The sequence below is a fragment of the Pinus tabuliformis genome, chromosome 6 (genome assembly GCF_031772625.1).
Source record: "Pinus tabuliformis cultivar Carrire ecotype Pingquan chromosome 6, CPIR1, whole genome shotgun sequence".
Lineage (NCBI taxonomy): Eukaryota > Viridiplantae > Streptophyta > Pinopsida > Pinales > Pinaceae > Pinus > Pinus tabuliformis.
This window is the reverse complement of record NC_142292.1, coordinates 36,480,876-36,488,382: the sequence shown is the minus strand read 5'-3', so window position 1 is coordinate 36,488,382 and position 7,507 is coordinate 36,480,876. Positions and strand designations below refer to the sequence as shown.

Here is a 7,507-nt window from a genome sequence, read left to right as displayed (position 1 = left end):
TACTCTTATCATGTTAGACCTATAATTCTTCAGCCAACACACTGATCATTTCGTTCAAGAAGTGCGTACCCTTGTCACTCATCAATAATTTCAGGTAGCCAAATCTGGTTAAGACATATTAAAACAAGAAATTTGTTGTCGTAGCCCTCGTACAATATTTAAATGGCTATGCTTCTGCCCATCTAGTTAGATATTTTGTCATAGTGATAATATAGTGCACAGCTGTTTTCTTTCCCAGGGGCTGAGTTTGGCCAAAAACATCGATCACCCAATTCTCAAAAGCCTGCAAGGACACTTAAGGATGTAGAGGTAACTCATCCCTTCGCAAGAGTCTACCAGTTCTTTGGCATGCCTCATAATATGCCTTGGAATCCTTGTGCAATGTTGGCCACCATAGACCTACTTGCAAAATCTTCTATGCAGCTACCTTGCCAACATAATGGCCTCCCATGTCTCTCACATGAGCTTTAGTGAGAATTCTATCCTACTCAAATTCCTACACATATCTTCATAATATTTCATTGGCATCCATTTTATACAAATGTCCTGCAATGACTACAAAATCGGTCATGCGTACTACTAATTCCTTCCTTTGCTGGCTTGTATATCCTTCAGGTGCCATCAACGTAGTCAGGAAGTGAATAATGACCACAAAATGGTCATTTGTTGCACGTACCACAAAGAGCTGCGCATCTGGAAACCCTTCCTCCAGATTATTAGGCTCCTCTCCTGTTTCGATCCATGACAGATGGTTAGGTCCCACATTTAACCTCCCTAGCTTCACAATGACTTCAAGGTCATACTCTTGGAATAGTAGCAACCATCGAGAGATCTCCCCCCGAAACACAGGCTTGTTGATCAAGTATTTCAAGGCAAAATGATCTATGTACATCTTGAAATTCCCTCCTAAAATATAATGCCTAAATTTTGGTAGTGCATACATCATGGCCAACCCCTCATGCTCAGTCATTAAATACTTTTTCTCAGCCTATGATAACTTCGTAGTTACGAAGGCTATATGTTGGTCCATTTCTCCTTCATTGGCCTCTATTAGCACTGCACCCAACACAATGAAAGAGGCATCCACATGTACATGAAACTCCTTTTTCCAATCAAGGAATATCAAGGTCGGCATACTGACCATCTTTTCTTTCAACACATCTAAGATGCACTAACATTCTTCATCCCAACAAAATGTTGCATTCTTCTTTAGAAGTTTCTCCATGGGCACAGTAATTTGAGCATAAGATTTGATAAATTTTCTATAGTATCTCATATGTCCTAGTGTCACGGGAAACTACCTGAAATTCCTAGGGGCCTCCAAATTCAAAATTACCATAATCTTTGCAGGGTCTACCATCAATCCTTGCTTGCACACCATATGACCCAGCAAGATCCCAAAAGGAACACAGAATATGCATTTTTTCAAATTTGGTGCGATCTGGTATCTGCAACATGTATCCAACATCAGGTGAATACTTTCTACATGGCCCTTCACTAATCCAAACACCGTACAATCATCAAAGTATACTTTCAGGAACTTATTAATGAACTCCTTAAACATTTCTATCATTACACGGGAAAATATCATAGGAACATTCTTAAGCCCAAATGGCATCACATTGTATTGAAAAAACCCCACTCCATCGCAAAGGTCATTTTTCTCCTATCCTCTGGTGTGATCTTGGTCTAATGATACCCAGAAAACCTATCAGTAAAGGAATGGACCTCCTAGCCTCCAACATTGTCTAATACTTCGTCCATAAACAATGTTGGGTATGGGTCTTGAACACACTCATCATTAAGTTTCCGCAGATCTACGCTGGATATCCTTATTTCTCCTTTTTGTTTCTTCTCTCGAACCACCATTAGCCTCACCTAGTTATATTATTCAATAGGTTCTATGATGCCTGCCTCCAACATTTTATCCAGCTCTTGGCAAACATTTTCCTTATATTTAGGATTAAGGCAATATGGCATCTATTGAATAGGCTTTGCATCCCGCTTCAGAGTGATATTCATAACACCCAAATCACCAATTATTCCCTTTAAATATGAAAACTTAGTGGGGAAGAGATCCTGGCATTTGTAGAGTAACTCAACAACTTTATCCACTGTAGCATCGTCCCAATAATCCCCAATTTTCTTGAACTTTGGTTCTTCATTACTACCAATGTTTAATTTCTTTGTCTTCCAAGGTGCGGAGATGTCTAGTTTTTCTATTTGTGGGCCTTTGACTTCGCGATGCCCTTTTTCCTCTGGAATATTAATGTTTTGTGGGCCTTCATCTTCCTCTTCAGTGGTTACATTATAGCATTCCAATGCATGGTGCACAAGGGTGCTCCCATCTGGTTGGGTCCATTCCATAGGTTCCTTAGGCATTCTAAGGATAACCACCTTAATCTCTTATAATGCTTCATCGATGCTTGAGAAGTCGTCTTCAGAAATGAAGGTTAATAAGAATCATTCCTTCAATACGTCCCATTTTGTGGTGCCATGGTGAAGCTCCGTTTCGAGATACTAGTTCATGGGAATTGTATCCAAGGTATGGAAAAATATGTGTACCCACTCTGGCTATGGTTCTGTTCGCCATGCTTTAGTCCATTCACTAGGTGATTGCATGGATTGTCCCTTCCATTATATTTCTCATTCATTTTGGTGTTAGCACACCCAAACCGTAGCTTCATCATCCTTCTGTAATCTCACCATCCAAAAAAAATATCCTTATGCACACCCCACCATCGAGTTGGCATAGCACATAGCTCCAGCTCTAATGTTTGGAACTGGTGATTCTTAGGGACTTCACACTCATCTGAAAACAAATCTACATCAGTTAAACCATCATAATAGGGTAATTTCCTTACCGTGATGAAACATAGTGTAGCGACTTCATCATCATATTGCATCGTAATGTGGAAACTTCATGCAAGTGATTATGCCAATGCTCTAACTCCTCGTCTGAGTTAGAGGTGCAAGAACTCTCTCGGTTCCATGCAATCCTCCCATATGTCATTAGATTGATCCAGTCCTGATATCAGGTTGTTATTTTGTAGATTTGATCTAGTTCCTCATCACTTTCTTCATAATCGTGGACTGGTTCAGTATGTCATGTCCCTTCTGAAGGGTCGAATGGTACTATAACTTGAAACAATTTCCTTTCAAAAAACATTGTCCTTTTCTTCAAATTGATGACTCCATTCATATCAATAGCTCAGTCAATTCCCAAAAGCACGTGGTATGGATTACTGTCATCAACAATTTCTATAACTTCAAAGTCTTCTACCGTGCTTGCACCTTCAATATCAACTGTTATTCCATATAAACGTCTCATGAGGATAATGTTTTGTTGGTTCACCATTCTGAGTTGAATCGGAGACCACTACATCATAGGTCTCCCCATCCTTTCCCATTTTTTTTTTGGTAATATGGTCGCATTGGACCCCAGATCCAAAATGACTTGGTGGATCTCATAATCACCTATCTACATGGTGAGCCTCATCTAGCGCCCTGTTCATGCCTTATGTTTACCAATATTTCTAACTACATGGTGTCCATCAAGGGATTTCTCATTTTTTGGAGCATTTGTTTATTAATTCCTGCAGACCCTCCACAACGTTGCTATTATGTAGAAATTTTATGTAGGTATCCAAAAATGTAGTGGGTATAGAGGGATCAACCTCTATAGGTGCCTTGATTTCTTGCATGTTTTCTTAGCTCCGTGAGGTGGAGGCCTCAACGAGGCTCTTCTTGGCTTCCATAAATGTTTCCTTAGCATGATGCAAATCAAAGTCGGCTTCTTTCTCCAGTGCTTTGTAGACACATCCTTCTTCTTTGGGTTGTTTTCCCTTATCATCGCCAGTCATCATTCCACTTCTTAACACAATGTTAATGTTTTGATCCTCTTCACGGGGCTCAACCCTCATCATCTGTAGATTTTGTGTAGGTTGTTGAGGCTGTGTTTTCTTCTCTTGCATTTTATCTATGAGAACCAGGGATTCTTCTATAGTATGGTCAAACTATCTGCAGTATTAACATGATGGGTGTGTGTGATTCTAGAGCTCTCGTGTGTAGTGCCCTGATTGTCCACAATTTTAGTAGATAATCTGACTACGGCCTCTATGAGGTCCTCCTACTCTGTTACCCCATCCTTCACCCTGATATCCTCCTCCCACTTCTCTGACGCTCTGATATGGAGGCTGAGTTTTTTCTTGCATCCAGTATGTAGGTGTCTTTTCCATCATGAGCTCATAACTTCGAGAGTGGCACTCATCATGGACCACATATTTGCAGAAGTTATATAATAACTGTTGGTATGTCTGGATGAACTTTTGAAGTAAATTGAAATTATCTGTCACATGTTTCCCGACAACTTGGAAAATAGCACACCGTAGCACAACCCCCACGCTTGGCCCTACTGGGGCTTCTGGCTTCAGGAGAATTGGCCCCCCTCCTCTAATATAATTCGTGTACATGGGACAATGATCCTTATCGTGCCCATGGACCATGGCCCTTGCACTTCAAACACCAAACTCCTATGTGCACTTCTGGTTTAGTCTCCTTATATTTTCTCAAACTTTGTAACTCTAGGTGTAAGCTTCCTAATTACAAGTGGATCTGTTATACTCGTAGGTTCGTATCCTGAATAGGTGATGCCTGCAGCCTCATTGTGATATCTAAGGCTTCTGCATGTGTTTCTATCTTCTTTTGTGACAAAGAAATTCTCAAGTGGGGCAAAAGCGATGCTATAAACCATTCGCGATGCTGGCTATATGTGATCTGCATGTTAGCTTGTCGAATCTGACACTTCAACCTCTGATCAAATTCCCAAGCCATTTCATTGACCATCATCGTGATTTCTTTAAATCAAATTACTAACTTTGAGTCAAACTTAGGCTTACTAACCACTATTTTTAGAGCCGCCTTAGTCTTTGCCAACATTGCAAGAGGATTATCGGAACAATACTTAATATACTAGGTTAGAGCGAGATCCTACAAAGAGGTCACCAACTGTGCCTTCTTTATATTTTCATCAGCAACTTGTTGTGCATTGTATACAACATTCACAACAAACTAGAATTGCTCTGCATCAACCCATTGAACAAGCAAGATATGTAGCTTTAGTTTTACCACAAGTCCTTGATGATTTCCCTAGTGGATATTTGATACATCACCCTAGGTATAATGGAGAAATTGGTCCTTCAATTGAATACCATCTTCAAGAATTCCTAGACTTTGCAGACAACATGAACATAGAATAAGAGAATGTTTACATGAGGTTGTTTGTTCAGTCTCTTGAAGGAAATGTAAGAACTTGGTTTAGGCAATTACCTGCAAATTCCATTAGAAACTGGGAAGAACTAACAATATATTTAAGAATCAATGGGGAGTGAAGAAAGATGATCTTTACTTTTTAAATGAGTTTGTTGAACTTAAAATAATGTATGGTGAACCTGTCTTTGATTTTATCAAAAGGTTCAACAAACTTTACCATAAGATGTCTATTGATTGTAAACCCCCTGTAGCAGCAACCAAATCAAGATTTTCAAAAGATTTTGAAGATTATTTTGTTGTAATGTTAAGAGAAATAACTTCAAGAACTCTTGAATATATTCAAACTAATTCTATAGAGTTAGAAGTAAATAGAGTTGCTTTAGCCACTTTAAAGGCTAAAGAGGAAAAGACAAAGAAAACTTAAAATTAGTCAAGAGGCCTCTACTCCCCCTAAAACTAAAAATGAAGGTTCTAAAATAGATGAAATAACTTCAATTATTAGAAATATGTCCAATAGTATTTCCAAGATTGAGACTCAACCTAGGACAGTTCAACAAACAATAACTAGCCCCCAAAATCAAAATCAAGGTCAGTACAAAAGAAATCTACAGTTACAAATTCTTCCAAGACCTAGTAATGATTAGCAGGTTCCAACTCCTCTACTGGTAGATGATCAAAGACCTGATGAAAATACTATGACTATCACTGAAGACACTAATAACATGGATACTTCCTCTAGTCAAACAGTAATTACGCCGTAAGGCGTTCCCCTTTGAAATCAACTTTGCTCTCTGCCTACGTGTCATTACTTTGCACCATTAGATGATATGTTAGACGATTGAGCCATCTTGAGTCATTGGATTATGTTGAGGTAGCTGCAACTCCTTAATTGTCTGAGCAGCGCATCGGCTTCGTCTCCTTGGGTACTATATCGACGGCGGGGAGAAGATGCTGGTGTACAAGTATATGCCCCAGGGGCCGTTGAGTTTGCATTTGTTTGAATGGGCGGCGGCCGGGCTGAGGCCGCTAGAATGGAAACAGAGGCTTAGCATTGCCCTCAATGTCGCCCGCAGAGTTGAGTACCTGCACAGCCTTGCAAAAACGAGCTTCATTCACAGAGATCTGAAGCTCTCTAATATCCTTCTAGGCGACGACATGAGGGCCAAGGTCTCGGATTTCGAGTTCAGTTCTTGAGATGCACTGACCCACCTTGTAGTGTAAGGGTTGCCCTTTTGCATTTTACATATTTGCACTAAATGTGAATAGTTTGAATGTATCTGTCTATTTTTCTACTTTGAGTATCCAATCAGATAATGATATCAATACTTGAAAATTGTGGAAGACTATCTTCTGCGTTTGGTTTGTTTATTGTGTGTCCTTTGACTGTATCCAAGCTGCTGGTGGGGTGCAGCTTTCCTTGTACCTGCATTCATTCTGGAATGCAGCAGGATGAAAGACTGATGAGATACAAAAGTTTCAAGGAGGGGAATAAGAGGTTTTTGGTTGCAACTGATCTGGTAGGCAGGGGAATTGACAATGAAAGAGTTAATATTGTTATCCACTATGACATGCCTGAGTCTGCAGATACTTATTTGCACAGGGTTAGAAGGGCTGGACGGTTTGGCACAAAGGGTCTTGCAATTACCTTTGTTTCTTCTACTTCTTCATCAGAGGAGGATGTGCTGAAGCAGGTTCAAGAACATTTTGCAGTTGATATCAAGGCACTCCCAGCACATATAGAAGCATCAACATACATGCCATCATAGCCATTGAAATTTGCTCTGGTGTCTGCAATAATTATCCTTCTCATTCATCTCAGTTTTGGCATGGTCTGGTTTTGTTTTCTGTTCATATGCCTTAACTTCATATGCCGGTTCTTCTACCAAATTTATTGCACTTCTAAATTTAGAAGAACCTTTCCTCCTCTAACTTCAATTAACAATTTTCTCTTCTACTTCTAATTGGGATATTTCTGCTTATTTTCAGGCCTTTACAAAGGCAAAGTCCTTAAATTAATGCCACCATTTCTGTTGCATTGTGGGTTGTAAAGTGCATAAAATCATGGACTATTTTGTTCAAAGTTTCTTTTAACACATTCTAATTTCATGTTGTGTAGTTTAGAGTTTAGAATCAAGCCTCGTCACAAAGTTTTGAAATCTATTAGTGCAATGCAACCCTCCAAACGTCTACCATGGAGAAAGTTGAAAGCACTTGGCACTAATAGTTACAATCTTTG

The 7,507-nt window shown here is 39.5% G+C and overlaps 1 pseudogene; it reads left to right on the top strand.

The window, feature by feature from the left end:
* Nucleotides 1–6,584: 6,584 nt before the first annotated feature.
* LOC149257091 (DEAD-box ATP-dependent RNA helicase 15 pseudogene) lies at nt 6,585–7,037 on the top strand (annotated as a pseudogene).
* The last annotated feature ends 470 nt before the right edge of the window (nt 7,038–7,507 follow it).